This window comes from Physella acuta, unplaced genomic scaffold (assembly GCF_028476545.2).
Source record: "Physella acuta isolate Inbredline_101_S28 unplaced genomic scaffold, ASM2847654v3 ptg002861l, whole genome shotgun sequence".
In the NCBI taxonomy this organism is placed as follows: Eukaryota; Metazoa; Mollusca; class Gastropoda; family Physidae; genus Physella; species Physella acuta.
Window position 1 is genome coordinate 2,488 of NW_026734260.1, and position 12,410 is coordinate 14,897.

Genomic DNA, 12,410 nt, shown 5'->3' on the forward strand with positions numbered 1-12,410 from the left:
TCAAGTTATCGTGTTTACACACGGACACACAGACAGACACACACACACACACACACACACACAGACATACGGACAAGATTGCAAAATTATGTTTTTCCGTATCAGTGAGGTGTAAAACGTCGAGATTTGTAAAAATCTCGATTTTTTTTTTGCACGATTACAATACTTTCTCTATACTACGTATATACGAGAAAGTAAAAAAACATGTTAGCAAATAGTACAGTTTAATAAGCTAAAGATTGAAAATTAAATTTATTAGTGTATATGTTTATTTTTTTTATTCATATTCGACATAACGCAATAACGTAATGATGATATGTAGAACATCAACTATAAATATCAATAATAGTGATGCAAATGCATAAAACAAGTCTGCAATGTGAACTTTGTTTATGAATAGTGAACGTGCATGTTAAATTGTCATTTAAATATCTTAAATAACATTCTCTTTTGTACAAAAACATGGAGTCATTTACAACCCTCATGTTTGTGGTTGTATTAAAGGCAAAGAGGGTTCTACATTTTCATTCTGTTCTGCACTATTTAACTTCTCCTCAGAGCCTACATGCTGTCATTTCCCACCTACATAAAATAATCTCTTGTTTAGACCGCAGTCAACATCCTATGAACGGTCTAGATGTCGGGTCGAGTTACATGCATCGTAAATCTTTCTGTAAGAGTTCTGTCATGTGGAATTTTTTTCTTCTATGATAAGGCATTCATCCTACATCTAAGGTCTGTATGAATGTCTAAAAATATAAATATTATCTCTGCATGTGTTTCTTTTTAACATACTTTATTAGCATAAACTATAGAAAGACGTAGATTATATTAAATCATCCAGCCATAAATTTATGTTCCAATGAATAGAGGCTTGTATCGGTGTTTTTAGATTCATGGGTACTCGAGGTGAAAAATTTTTCAAATGCACTTGTGTTTTACATGTAAGATTGAGATTGGCATGTGTATAGTATGCCTGGGTGTGTTGGAGTGAAGTGGATCGTATCATAATAAATAACGCTATATCATGATTGTATGCATTATTGTGTAATCTTGAAAGACGGGGTGGTGTTTGGACGTAAACTCAATTAACAAGACTTAAAACATTTTTCACTTTGTGATAGACGGAAAAAAGGGTTTCATTCATTTTTAAAATGTTTATCAGTTCTTTTACATAGCGCGATTGACAAGAAAAATTCCAAATAGTTGTTGTTACACGAAAAACGTTTGACTACTTATGGTCATTAGAATCACCATTTATAGCTCATCGGTCATGCAGACTAGACCAGGGTTAATAATAAGCATTTCTTTCTGTTTCCGGCCACTAGATGCCGAGGTTTCCGCCAGGCTGTTTTAACTTCCTGTCACCAATCCATCACACCACAAAGTTTGGACACGAGGACAATTTGGGCAGTTGACCTAGAACATCGAGTCCAGGACCTGAACTCGTGACTTTGGGTGAACGAGCGCGGTCTACAGGTCTACCGCTAGACCACGTCGTCCCTTAATTTACTTACACCTAAACTCTCAACCCAAAAATGAAACACAAATACTTACATACAGTGGCGTAGCGGGGGGGGGGGGGGTGCGGACCGCACCGGGTGACACCATTTAGGGGGTGATACCAATGCAAAGGAGGGGTGCGGACCGCACCGGGTGACACCATTTAGGGGGTGATACCAATGCAAAAAATAGCAAAATATATAGAGAAAAATGATAATTCCACTTAATTAAGTGAACCGTTCGAGTGTTAAAAAGTCTTTTAAGAGCATATTTGACAAATCCCGACAAGAGTGGAAAGGGGGGGGGGGGGGGGGGGAGTGTGATTCGAAAGTTTGAGGGTGGGTGTGAATCAAACGTTTGAAGGGGGGGGGGGTGCAAATCGAAAATTGAAAGTTTGTCCCCGGGAAGGGTCGCTACGCCTCTGGGGCGTGACTTCATTAAGTGCCGCACCGGGTGTCACCCGACCTCGCTATTATGTATATATAATTTAACAAATAACCAGTCTTTCTTTCATGCATCTCCTCGACGTGGGCACCGCCACCCCTACTCCCTCCAGAAAGACGTCAACAACCCATATTCCCCTCCTCGGACTAAATACAATATATATATAAAATATATGCTGTTACCGGTGTCCGCCTGCCCCTGAAATTTAGAAATTTAGCCCCCCCCCCCCCCCCCTCCCTGAAAAAAAAATGCAAGTCCCCCTCCTCCATAGAAAAACACAATTAAGACGTCTCAAAGCCTTAAAATTAGAATTGTGCTATCCTAGTTACTGCGATTCTGGTTCATCTTCTACTACCTACCTTTAAAACAAACGTATTTTTTAAAATCTTAGCTTTAGTGTTTTCTATATCAACATCGTCAGATAAAAAATGACACGGTTTTAAAATTATATACGAACACCATATTAAAACATAACTGAATATCTTAGAGTATCAAGTAACAGCTGTCAGACATTTCTATAGCACTGTCCGGGGTACCTAGTCAATTGAGTTTGCGACAAACTATTTTTTTTTATTTAAGGTCTAGTAAATATAATCGTTGCACGGATTTTAGAGACGTATGAATTCGTCATTATGTCGTAGATTCATATCAGGACAGCGTTAGGTATGTCTTTATGTGGGTAGAGTCGGATCTAGAGTTGTGCATGGGTTTTGCTAGGCTCTGTCGGGAATTTTAAAAGTAGGAGCTGATTTTTATAATTTCCTCATAATAACAGGTATGTTAAAACATAGTTTCTTGCTTGATTTATTTAATTTTGTTTCGTAGTTTTGTTTAAATAATGTTGGTAAAACAGATAATCATACTTAAAATATTGTAAGATACAAATAATGATAGCTTTCACATTTTGTATAACAAAGTTTGTATGTATTTCCCTTGGAGCAAAATTCGACTTACACGACAGTGGATTTCAATTATGTGATCCAAATATGTAATTGTAGTGATAAAAAGTAATACATTTCTGTTAAACAAACTTTGACAGTAGCGACGACAATATAGTTTCCTCTTCGACTGCTTTGAAACGTATGCAGCTTTCGTGCTTTGTTTAGTTAGCTAAATTGGTTGTAAATATTTGACCGTGGTGACAAATTTTATTTCGATGACATATAAATAGGGGATAAACCACTGGCAAACTTTCTACAAATTATGTTGCAATGCAGTCGACATTAAAATAAAAGTGCTTTTTCTCTAATATCGAGTATGATGTTTTATGTATCTTATAACTTACGTGTCCAGTTGTTGTTTGCAGGTTGTTGTTTTTACATAATATTATGCTTAGGTATATATTTCCGATTGATATTAGAAAACTAATATACCCTTTTATTAAATGAGTGGCTGGAGAGGCAGTGGCGTAGCTAGGGGAAGCCGGGTGGGGCGGCAGCTCCTGGGCGCCGATTCTAAGGGGTGCGCCAAAAGGGGTGAAAAAATGTAATAGCTCATTTTGATATGAAATATTGAATTATAAACAAATTAGGCACCAAAGCAAAAACTAGTGACTGGTAAAAGGCGCCACCAACCTTTTCAACTGTGGGGGGATGCGCTTTTTCACTAACATGAAAAAATATAATATAAATGACAGGGGGGCACACAATTGATAGTTTCCCCCTTGCGCTGGAATTGGTAGCTACGCTTCTGGGTAGAGGGGCGGTGAAAGAAAAAAGAAAAGGTCAGACACGCAGAGAGATTGTCAGAGAGGACGCTGAAAAGTAAAAAAAAAAGAAAGAACAATTCAATATATACAGGCATGCATGATGCATCCAGTATACATAATAAGAAAAATAAAGATAAAGGAAAAAAAACAAGCAGAAATGAGAATAAGGCAGATATACAATAAAAAAGTAGTAGAGAAAAGAAATAAAAAATGGAACAGAGACATGAAGAGAAAATTGAGAGAACAACTAAACAAAACATGAGAGAAAAGAAGAGCGAAAAGAGGACGAAGAGGCGACAATGAAAGGGAGAGAAACAAAGAATGGAAAAGGGAGAGAAACAGAAGAGACATAAAGAGAGAAAAATTGAAACAGAAAGAGATTCACAACTGGGGGGGAAGAGAAAGTGAAAGCAATACGAAAGACATTATAGATTAGAGAAATAGAAAAACAGAGATAAATGGTAAAGGAACCCTGTGGTAACACACGAATAGATGAAGTAGAAAAACGAAAAAGATGGAAGAGGGAGAGGTAACCGAAGACACATAAATAGAGACAAACGTTTACAGAAAGCTAGAGTTAAAGAGAAAGTAATTGAAAGAAACAGGAGAGGGAAATGCAGAGAGGAAGTCAGTAAGGGATATAAGAGTAAAATAAAGAGAAAGTTGAAAAGGGAAATATGAAGAATATGAGAGTTAAATTAAGATTATGAGTTGTGAGAAATAGTACATGAAATGGAGAAAAAAAAAGAAAAGAGATGAAAAAAAAGCCTAAAGCTAATAAAAGTAGACGGAAAATAGTAAGAAATTTATAGTAGAGATGCATCAGTAAAGATGCATTAGCATGTTATTTCAAGTAATTTTGGTGCTAGTACGCCTCTAGTTAGACATGTATCAAGCTGCTGATTGCTAGCCATAGCTACATATCTGCAATAATAGTTTCTCTGCTTAGAACACCCTTGCTACATGTGTAACCTTTGTATAACATTGGTTCGCTTGACTGGCTATGTAGAACGCTAGAAATAGGCCCTGTTGCGTAAAGAAAAGTGCACAATACCTACCCACCTCACTTCAAAATAATAATTATGGAATGCATTGACTCGGGGAGGAAATGAACACTTCATTCAAACTACTCTTTTGAGCTTTTGAATTATGGCATGTTTTTTTTTAAATTATTATTATTCCATTCCTCTATCAATGCCATTGCGCAAAACGGAAGCTATCATAATTTATTTCATGAAGAACAAACTTGGAAAGCAGTTTTCTGTCGGAGTTCTAATGCTACAAAAGCAATAACCAGATTCTTCTATTCTAATCCGGATTTACGCGCGGATGGTTTTTTAAACGTTTTTCTGGATTTATTAGAGTTTCTGGTTAAGTGAATTGTTATCTAATATAATTCAATTCTCAAAATTAATTGTTAGATATTTCTAAATATATATATTTTTTTAAAGTTTTAGTCTTTAACACGCAACTTCGGGAATTAAATTTATCAAAGCTTCTTTTCAACTTTATTTGACACTACACGGAATAAGCTATGATTCGCTACTATTGTATCATTTCGAAAACATCTGTTAGCAGTATACCTATAACAACATTAAATAGCAGCGTTAATAAGAGGCACAAATTAAAAAACTCTATTTTTAAGAGAGTATTCGATGCGCACTTATATTTATTGAACTTTTTTGGGTAATTTTTTTTTATGATCGTACTATTTTTAGTTTTGTAATTATTTCTCATGTTTACTTTCTCGTGTATGGAGTATACGAATCATTTTAAAATATGGACTTCAGAATATTGATAAATCTCGTTTTTTTTACACCACTATCCTTAGGAAAAAACTTAGATTTACAATTTTATATATATGCCTGTCAGTTTAACTGTCTGTTTGTGTGTTTGTGACTTTAAGTGACCACGATAACTTTATTACCGTTTCAGTTATGTTGACGAAATGTAAAATAGATGTGTTATATAAAACTTGTAGCGTTTAAAATAGAAGTATTAAATCAAATTTTTAGTGTTTTTTTTTAACTTTTGAGCAATTTCTGCTAACCTTAGTGGTTTTTACTCTACTTCTGATTACTCAAAATCTGATATCTTGAGAACCGTTTAAGCTAGGAGGACGAACTTTCATATAAAAGCACTAAGTTGTCGTTGTACGCACAGGATGAAATTTTTCCGGTAAACGGAAGTGGTACTTTACTCTATTTCCTTGGAAACAAGATAATTTGAGTACTATGTTCGATAGGTAGGCGTAATTTCGAATATTAGTAAACACCTTATACTTAGACTACTTTCAATTTTTGAGTGACCTCCGATATCCGGAAGTAGTAGGTCTACTTTACTTTAGTTCTGTGTTCTAAAATAACGATAACTTGAGTGCCATTTCACATACAAAGACGAAATTTTATACATAGGCGTACGATTTTATTTACTAGTTTAAATCAAATTTTAAGCGATTTCCTGTTAACGAAGCACTATATTACGCTATTTTCAATTTATCAAAAATGTTCATTTCATACTATATATATTAGCTTATTTCTAATTATTTTTTCCTCTATTTCTTTTCTCAAATAAACGATCGGTTTTGAAAGAGAAACTTTTATATCTATGCAGCCTTCTCATCCTTATTATTATATACAAATATGAAAAAAATCTTCAGTGGCGAAAACAGCCACGCTTTATTGTGCTCAATCCTTATTTGAATTATAAATAATTGTAAGCGCAAAAAAAATTAATGCATTGTTCTTGTCGTTTCTTTGATTCGGATATCAGTTTATGTGAAAAATATTATATTGTTATTAGAGCGACATGTGAATAGTTTAGTTTCGTCCATCACATTAAAATAATGTATTGTTTTTCTTTTCTTACAGTCTCTTTTAACGTCGATTTCCACCGACATGACGTCACAAAGTACAACATTTATCCTTGCCAGTGCACTTCTTGCATGCGTGTGTTTGAGCATGGTAAATAAAACACTTTGTTTGCGAAAAAAGAAACAAGAAGAAAATGAAAATATGAAGTTTAATTAATTCAAAAACATTAATTAAGGCTTTATTTGTTTTTATTAGCATAACTATCGTACTAGTATGTAATTAATGTACAACTTTTTATGTCTAATAACAATCTATTAGAAAATAATGTAGTTAATTTAAAAAATAGATTAATGTTATTAAACATATCCCTACTTTCTTAAATAGGACAATGTCGTTTGAACTTCCAGTGTTGCAAACCAACTTACAAATGTGTCATTAAAATAGAGTAAAATAATTGAAAATACAAGTTTAATAAAAAAAACAACTTTTAAACGAGTTAAGTAAAGTTAAATAAAGTAAACGTTTCCTTTCGAACCAAACAGTTCATTAGGAAATTAAAGTATAGCTCTCCTGTTTCAGTTCTGACCTTTTATAATGTGAGTGGGATGTCCATCGTTGCTACGTGGACTCAGCGTTTTCATATAATTTTAACTTGGTTTGTTAGAATTGATTCGTAATTATAGTTCATTAAATGGTAACGCAGAAAACCACAATTAACTTCAAGTAACATATGAATAAGAGTAAATATCCCATCTATTAACAACAGGAGAGTTAAATTTGATTTGTTTATAGAACAAATTTTGTGTTATCCATAAAGATCAAATTGATCATTATATAGTGATGTTTATCTGTAAAGAAATCTACATTGTCGCGACTTGCTGCTTAATATGCATATCAGCGGCATTGAAATATATATGAAATACAATATAAACAACATTCAATTATTCTTAATCGTTTGACCTTAATAAAAACAATATAATAGAACACCAGTCGCAAATTTTCATTCTACGTTTCCACAACTAGTAACAATAACATAATTAAACGCAACAAAATATAGTTTAAAAAAAGGAAATGCAATTTAAGAAAGTATAAAATATGCATAAAATATATTGACATAGCTAAAATTTAATTTTTTTTTATTATAATGCTTGCGTTATTTAACAATATTGTCTTCCTAATGTTAAATATAAATAACTTTAAGTAAATTAACTATATGTTAATAATTTAACTTTATGGATGATGCTCAAAATTTAAAAAAAAATAAATAAAAACTAGTCTTATTTTTAATTATACTGAATATTTTTCTGTGCTAGTTTTCTGCTGGAGATCACGGTGTGAGCATTTTGCCCATAACTCACGTAGAGGCTGCACATGTTCCTGTAGACCTGGCTACGTCATCAGCAAAAGAGATCCTTCAAAATGTCTTGGAAAAATATAACATATAAAAGTAGATGTTGATGAGGATTTTGATGTGGATGTGGGCTTGGATTTACTTTTTTTTCAATTAATGTAACAAAAAATTTTTAAAATTGTCTCAATATCTTCTTTTTTTTACAACTACTTAAAAATAAAATGCATGCAATACCAATACACAATATATTATTAAAGTAAATACTATTTAATTAAAAAATATGTATTATTTAGATATTAACGAATGCAACAGCCGCTACAAATCTCCTTGTGAGCAGATATGTACCAACACTCCCGGCAGCTACTCATGTTCCTGTGAACCTGGATACACTATCTGTAAAATAAACCCCAGCCAATGTATAGGTCAGTCCACATAGTAATCAAACAAATATGTAGGCTATATCCTGGATATATCATCTGTAAAGCTAACCCTAGCAAATGTTTAGGTAAGTCCACATAGTAATCAAACAAATGTAGGCTATATCCTGGATATAGGCCTACCATCTGTAAAGCTAACCCTAGCAAATGTTTAGGTAAGTCCACATAGTAATCAAAACAAATATGTAGGCTATATCCTGGATACACCATATGTAAAGCTAACCCCAGCCATTGTATAGGAAAGTCCACATAGTAATCAAAACAAATATGTAGGCTATATCATCGAAACTATCTCTCGAGTTCTGTTCTTTAATTAATGAATAGCAAAACTTATTCATCTTACATATTATAAAGTATAAAATTGTTGTATAAAACATATATAACAAATATTTGTATAGCCTATATAAACATTTCAGAATGTATACACCCCACATGTTACAACTTATAAACGCGGCATGCTTAAAAACTTAGTAAACAAAAATTTAGTATGGTGACATAGACTTTTTATGCTTATTATAACAACGAACAATGTTTAATGTATTAATGTATTGTATATATATATATATATATATTCTTGTGACAAATTTCTATTAGACATCAACGAATGTGCCAGCACTTCTGACCCTGTATGTGAACAAATCTGCAACAATAAACCTGGAGGCTTTAGCTGCTCCTGTAGAGATGGCTATAATATTAGTACGACAGACCCCACCAAATGTATTGGTCAGTTGTTTATTGTTTTTTACTTTATCATTGTATGATCACTGATGAATCTTAAATTCATATTAGACGGTACATAAAATAAAATAAATTTATATTTTATTTGCCTGTTGTTGTTTTTTGTCATTTAATTAAATATGATTTTGAAAATGAAAATTTTGTAAAAAATCACGATTTGCTCTAAATGTATGCCATATAATTGGAATATATTCTATCAATATATTTAATTAAACACGGTCCGATTATATTAAGTATTTAACAATATTCTATTTACAAATAACCCTACCACTAGCAATAGCGTATTATTTCAACGATGTTGTTCAAATATAACTGTAACTATGTCATTAGTAAGCCTATCTATATAGGCCTACATAAAAAGCAATGTATGTATGTCTGTTTGTGTGTTTGTTTGTTTGTATGTCTTTTATGCATTACTACACCTTTCATCCAATAGTCATTAAACTTTAGGAAGTTTTAAGAATACTCCTGTGAAGGTATCTGCGAAAAAAAAGATGTTTTTTTTTTAATTTCGCAAGGGCGGCGCACCGGGAGGGTGAGATTTTTCTCTATGGGTCTATAAAAAATAAAAGTCGGATGTGGTTCGCCACCATTTATTCGAGTGCCATGACATTTTTGGGAGTTAAAGACAATACTCCAGAGAAAGTGTCTGCGAAAAAAAAGTTAAAAATTTCTCATGCGCGGCGCCCGGGAGGTTGCTATTTCTGTCAATACACGGTTTTGCTCCCAGAATTATAGAAGGGCTATTTTAGCATTAGGTATAAGTTAATCAGGCGTCCCGCATAGCGGGTAATGGGTACTATTATATTTAGCGTTAAAGCTTCAACAGGCGCAGCCGGTGACGCCCCGGCTATTTTGTGACACGAAGCACCCTGGGCTTCCATATGAGCACTAAGGCGCTTAATGTTTTTTAAGAAGAATATACACTAAAGACACGAAGGGCAACAATAGTTATTATTATATCGAATCAGGCGCGTCCTCCTGCGACCCTGCAGGGTGCAATTTGGCGCCTTGGGCTTTCTCGTGAGCACAAATGCGCCTACTTATTTTTAAGGAGCACCTACAATATTGACAAGGTGGCACACGATATTCTATGATTAAACCGAGCCAGTGACGGTACTTGACGCTCCAGCGGTAAGTTAATCGGGGGTTCACGAGAGCGCTCTTCTAGGTCCACGAAATTTAGGCGTTAGTGATTAACTATGATATTACAGTGAGTGATTAACTATGATATTACAGTGAGTGATTAACTATGATATTACAGTGAGTGATTAACTATGATATTACGGTGAGTGATTAACGTGCATTTAAGGCTTTCAAAAAGCACGCTGCATGGCGCGTGACCTACTTAGGTCTTTTTGCTTTATTTATATTTAATCTCCTGAGTTATGTATTTGACCTTGGGAGAATTGTCAGTTCACTGGTACGAATCGGTCAACTGAACTTTGTCACATCAGGTGATTGTATTTTTAATCCCTGGCAGATCCTCAACCAATGATCTTGCGACCTTGAGGATTCTTGACAGATCCTCAACCAATAGTCGTAAGACTTTTGAGTTATTTCCCCTTAATCTGAGTTGTATTTAATCTCGGGTTTTTTCATGTCTAAAAGCAGCCAGATTGACCTTTGGACCAGGAGAGTTGTGCCGGTGGTTATGTGTGCCACTTTTCTGTATTGTAATTCTGAGACATGTTTATCACCTTTGTATAAGATATTGTGTGGCAAGTTGTAGTATTTCAACTATTTTGTTCTGGTGTATTATAGCACTTTTTTGATTACATCGGTGATAGTTTGACCTTTATGTGGATTTCTATTGTTGTAGAGGCAATACGTCTCTTCTTGGTTTTTTGTGGTAATTATGATGCCATTCAGTTGTGTGAAGTGTTGATCTGTATTGGTGTATAATATACTAAGCCACAGCTGTGATATATTGTGATTTTCTCAAACTGTAAGTTGGAGTTTTTGAGTTTATTTATTGTACTATTAGAGTCTGTACATTTTGAACTTACCTAGTGTCATAGCTTGTACATTTATTAAAAAGGTATTGATAGTTTAAGTCATGTTGAGTCTCTTCGATTTGTCGTCTTTTACCCCTAGACAACATTAACGAGCTCACGGCAAGTTGTGGGGATTCCATTAGAGTGACTTCTATCGGTACCATACCAAACGAACCTGGGGTGTCCGCTCCCTCCGCAGCTGTCGGAGAGCGGTCCATAACAATCAGCAATTCATAATTTGTTAATTCAACACTACCCCTTCACTCCCTCCGCTCCCCATCCCCCGCCCTCCCTGGGAGTGGGAGCGTTTTGCCTGAAGAGCGGTGCAATATAAAGATTAATTGATGCTGACAGTAAAACACTGCCATTCAAACAGTCTAATTCTTGAAGTTGACTGCGACTCTCTTTGAAAGTAACTCTCTACGTTCTTTTTGTAAATTCCGATTGGTATGCTTAACACAAAAACCAAAAAATAAAAAAAATTCATAAAAGTTTTTTTAATAACAAGCTTTTATGTACTAATGCACTAAAAAGTAGAAAATAAATTGTACACTACTATTTAAATTACTATAAAGAAAAACATGGGTCACTTTAGTACTTTAGTACCTATTGGATACCTTCACTAATATTTAAGAAGATACCCACGATTTTCTTTATAGTAATTTAAATAGTAGTGTATAATTTATTGTCTACTTTTTAGTGCATTAGTACATAAAAGCTTGTTATTAAAACGTTTTTTATGAATTTTTTTTCAGTACTTTACATGTTTTATTTAAAATAGTGTTACATGACTAAAAACCATTGCGCGCCTATTGAACGTGATGGCGCAGCTATTGAACCTGATGGCGCAGCTTGTTTCTTTCAGACTTGTTCCTCCCCGGAAGGGGGAACTTGAAATTTTCTAATCTAAAAAGTGTTTTGCGTGAATTTCCTATCATGTATCTCTACCGGTAAAAATCCGTTGTCATTTTGCGTTTCCGGTTTCATTTGAGGTAATGTTGTTGCGGTTGTTTTTTGTTGAAAGAAAAGAGACAACACTGACAACCGAGCGCCCGTTGTATCCTTCCTCAAAGGGCCATTTATCTCGTGTAGTAATAAGGATGCAGTTAGTATTAACTAGATTTGTTTTTGTCTTTAAGTAATATTTATATAACATTTAATAATATCTCTCATTTAAAGGCTGGGAACCTCGTGGCCCTTGTTAGTCCACGGGGTTTATAAAAAAAAAATGTTTCCACATGTATGCGTATGCGTATGCGTATGCGTATGCGTATGCGTATGCGTATGCGTATGCGTATGCGTATGCGTATGCGTATAAAAACGTGTACCTTAAAATGTAGAAGACTACAACTAGACAGCGACATTCTTTAACACACTGTTAACTAGGTTAATACTGTCGATGAATAATTCAGCAATCTT

The 12,410-nt window shown here is 34.1% G+C and overlaps 1 long non-coding RNA gene across 1 annotated transcript; it reads left to right on the plus strand.

Moving 5' to 3' along the window:
- Positions 1–2,633: 2,633 nt before the first annotated feature.
- On the plus strand, positions 2,634–7,891 carry LOC131934522 (uncharacterized). Its single transcript, XR_009385797.1, has 3 exons — positions 2,634–2,722; positions 6,526–6,618; positions 7,782–7,891. It is a non-coding gene; the product is annotated as an uncharacterized LOC131934522 (long non-coding RNA).
- Positions 7,892–12,410: the final 4,519 nt, after the last annotated feature.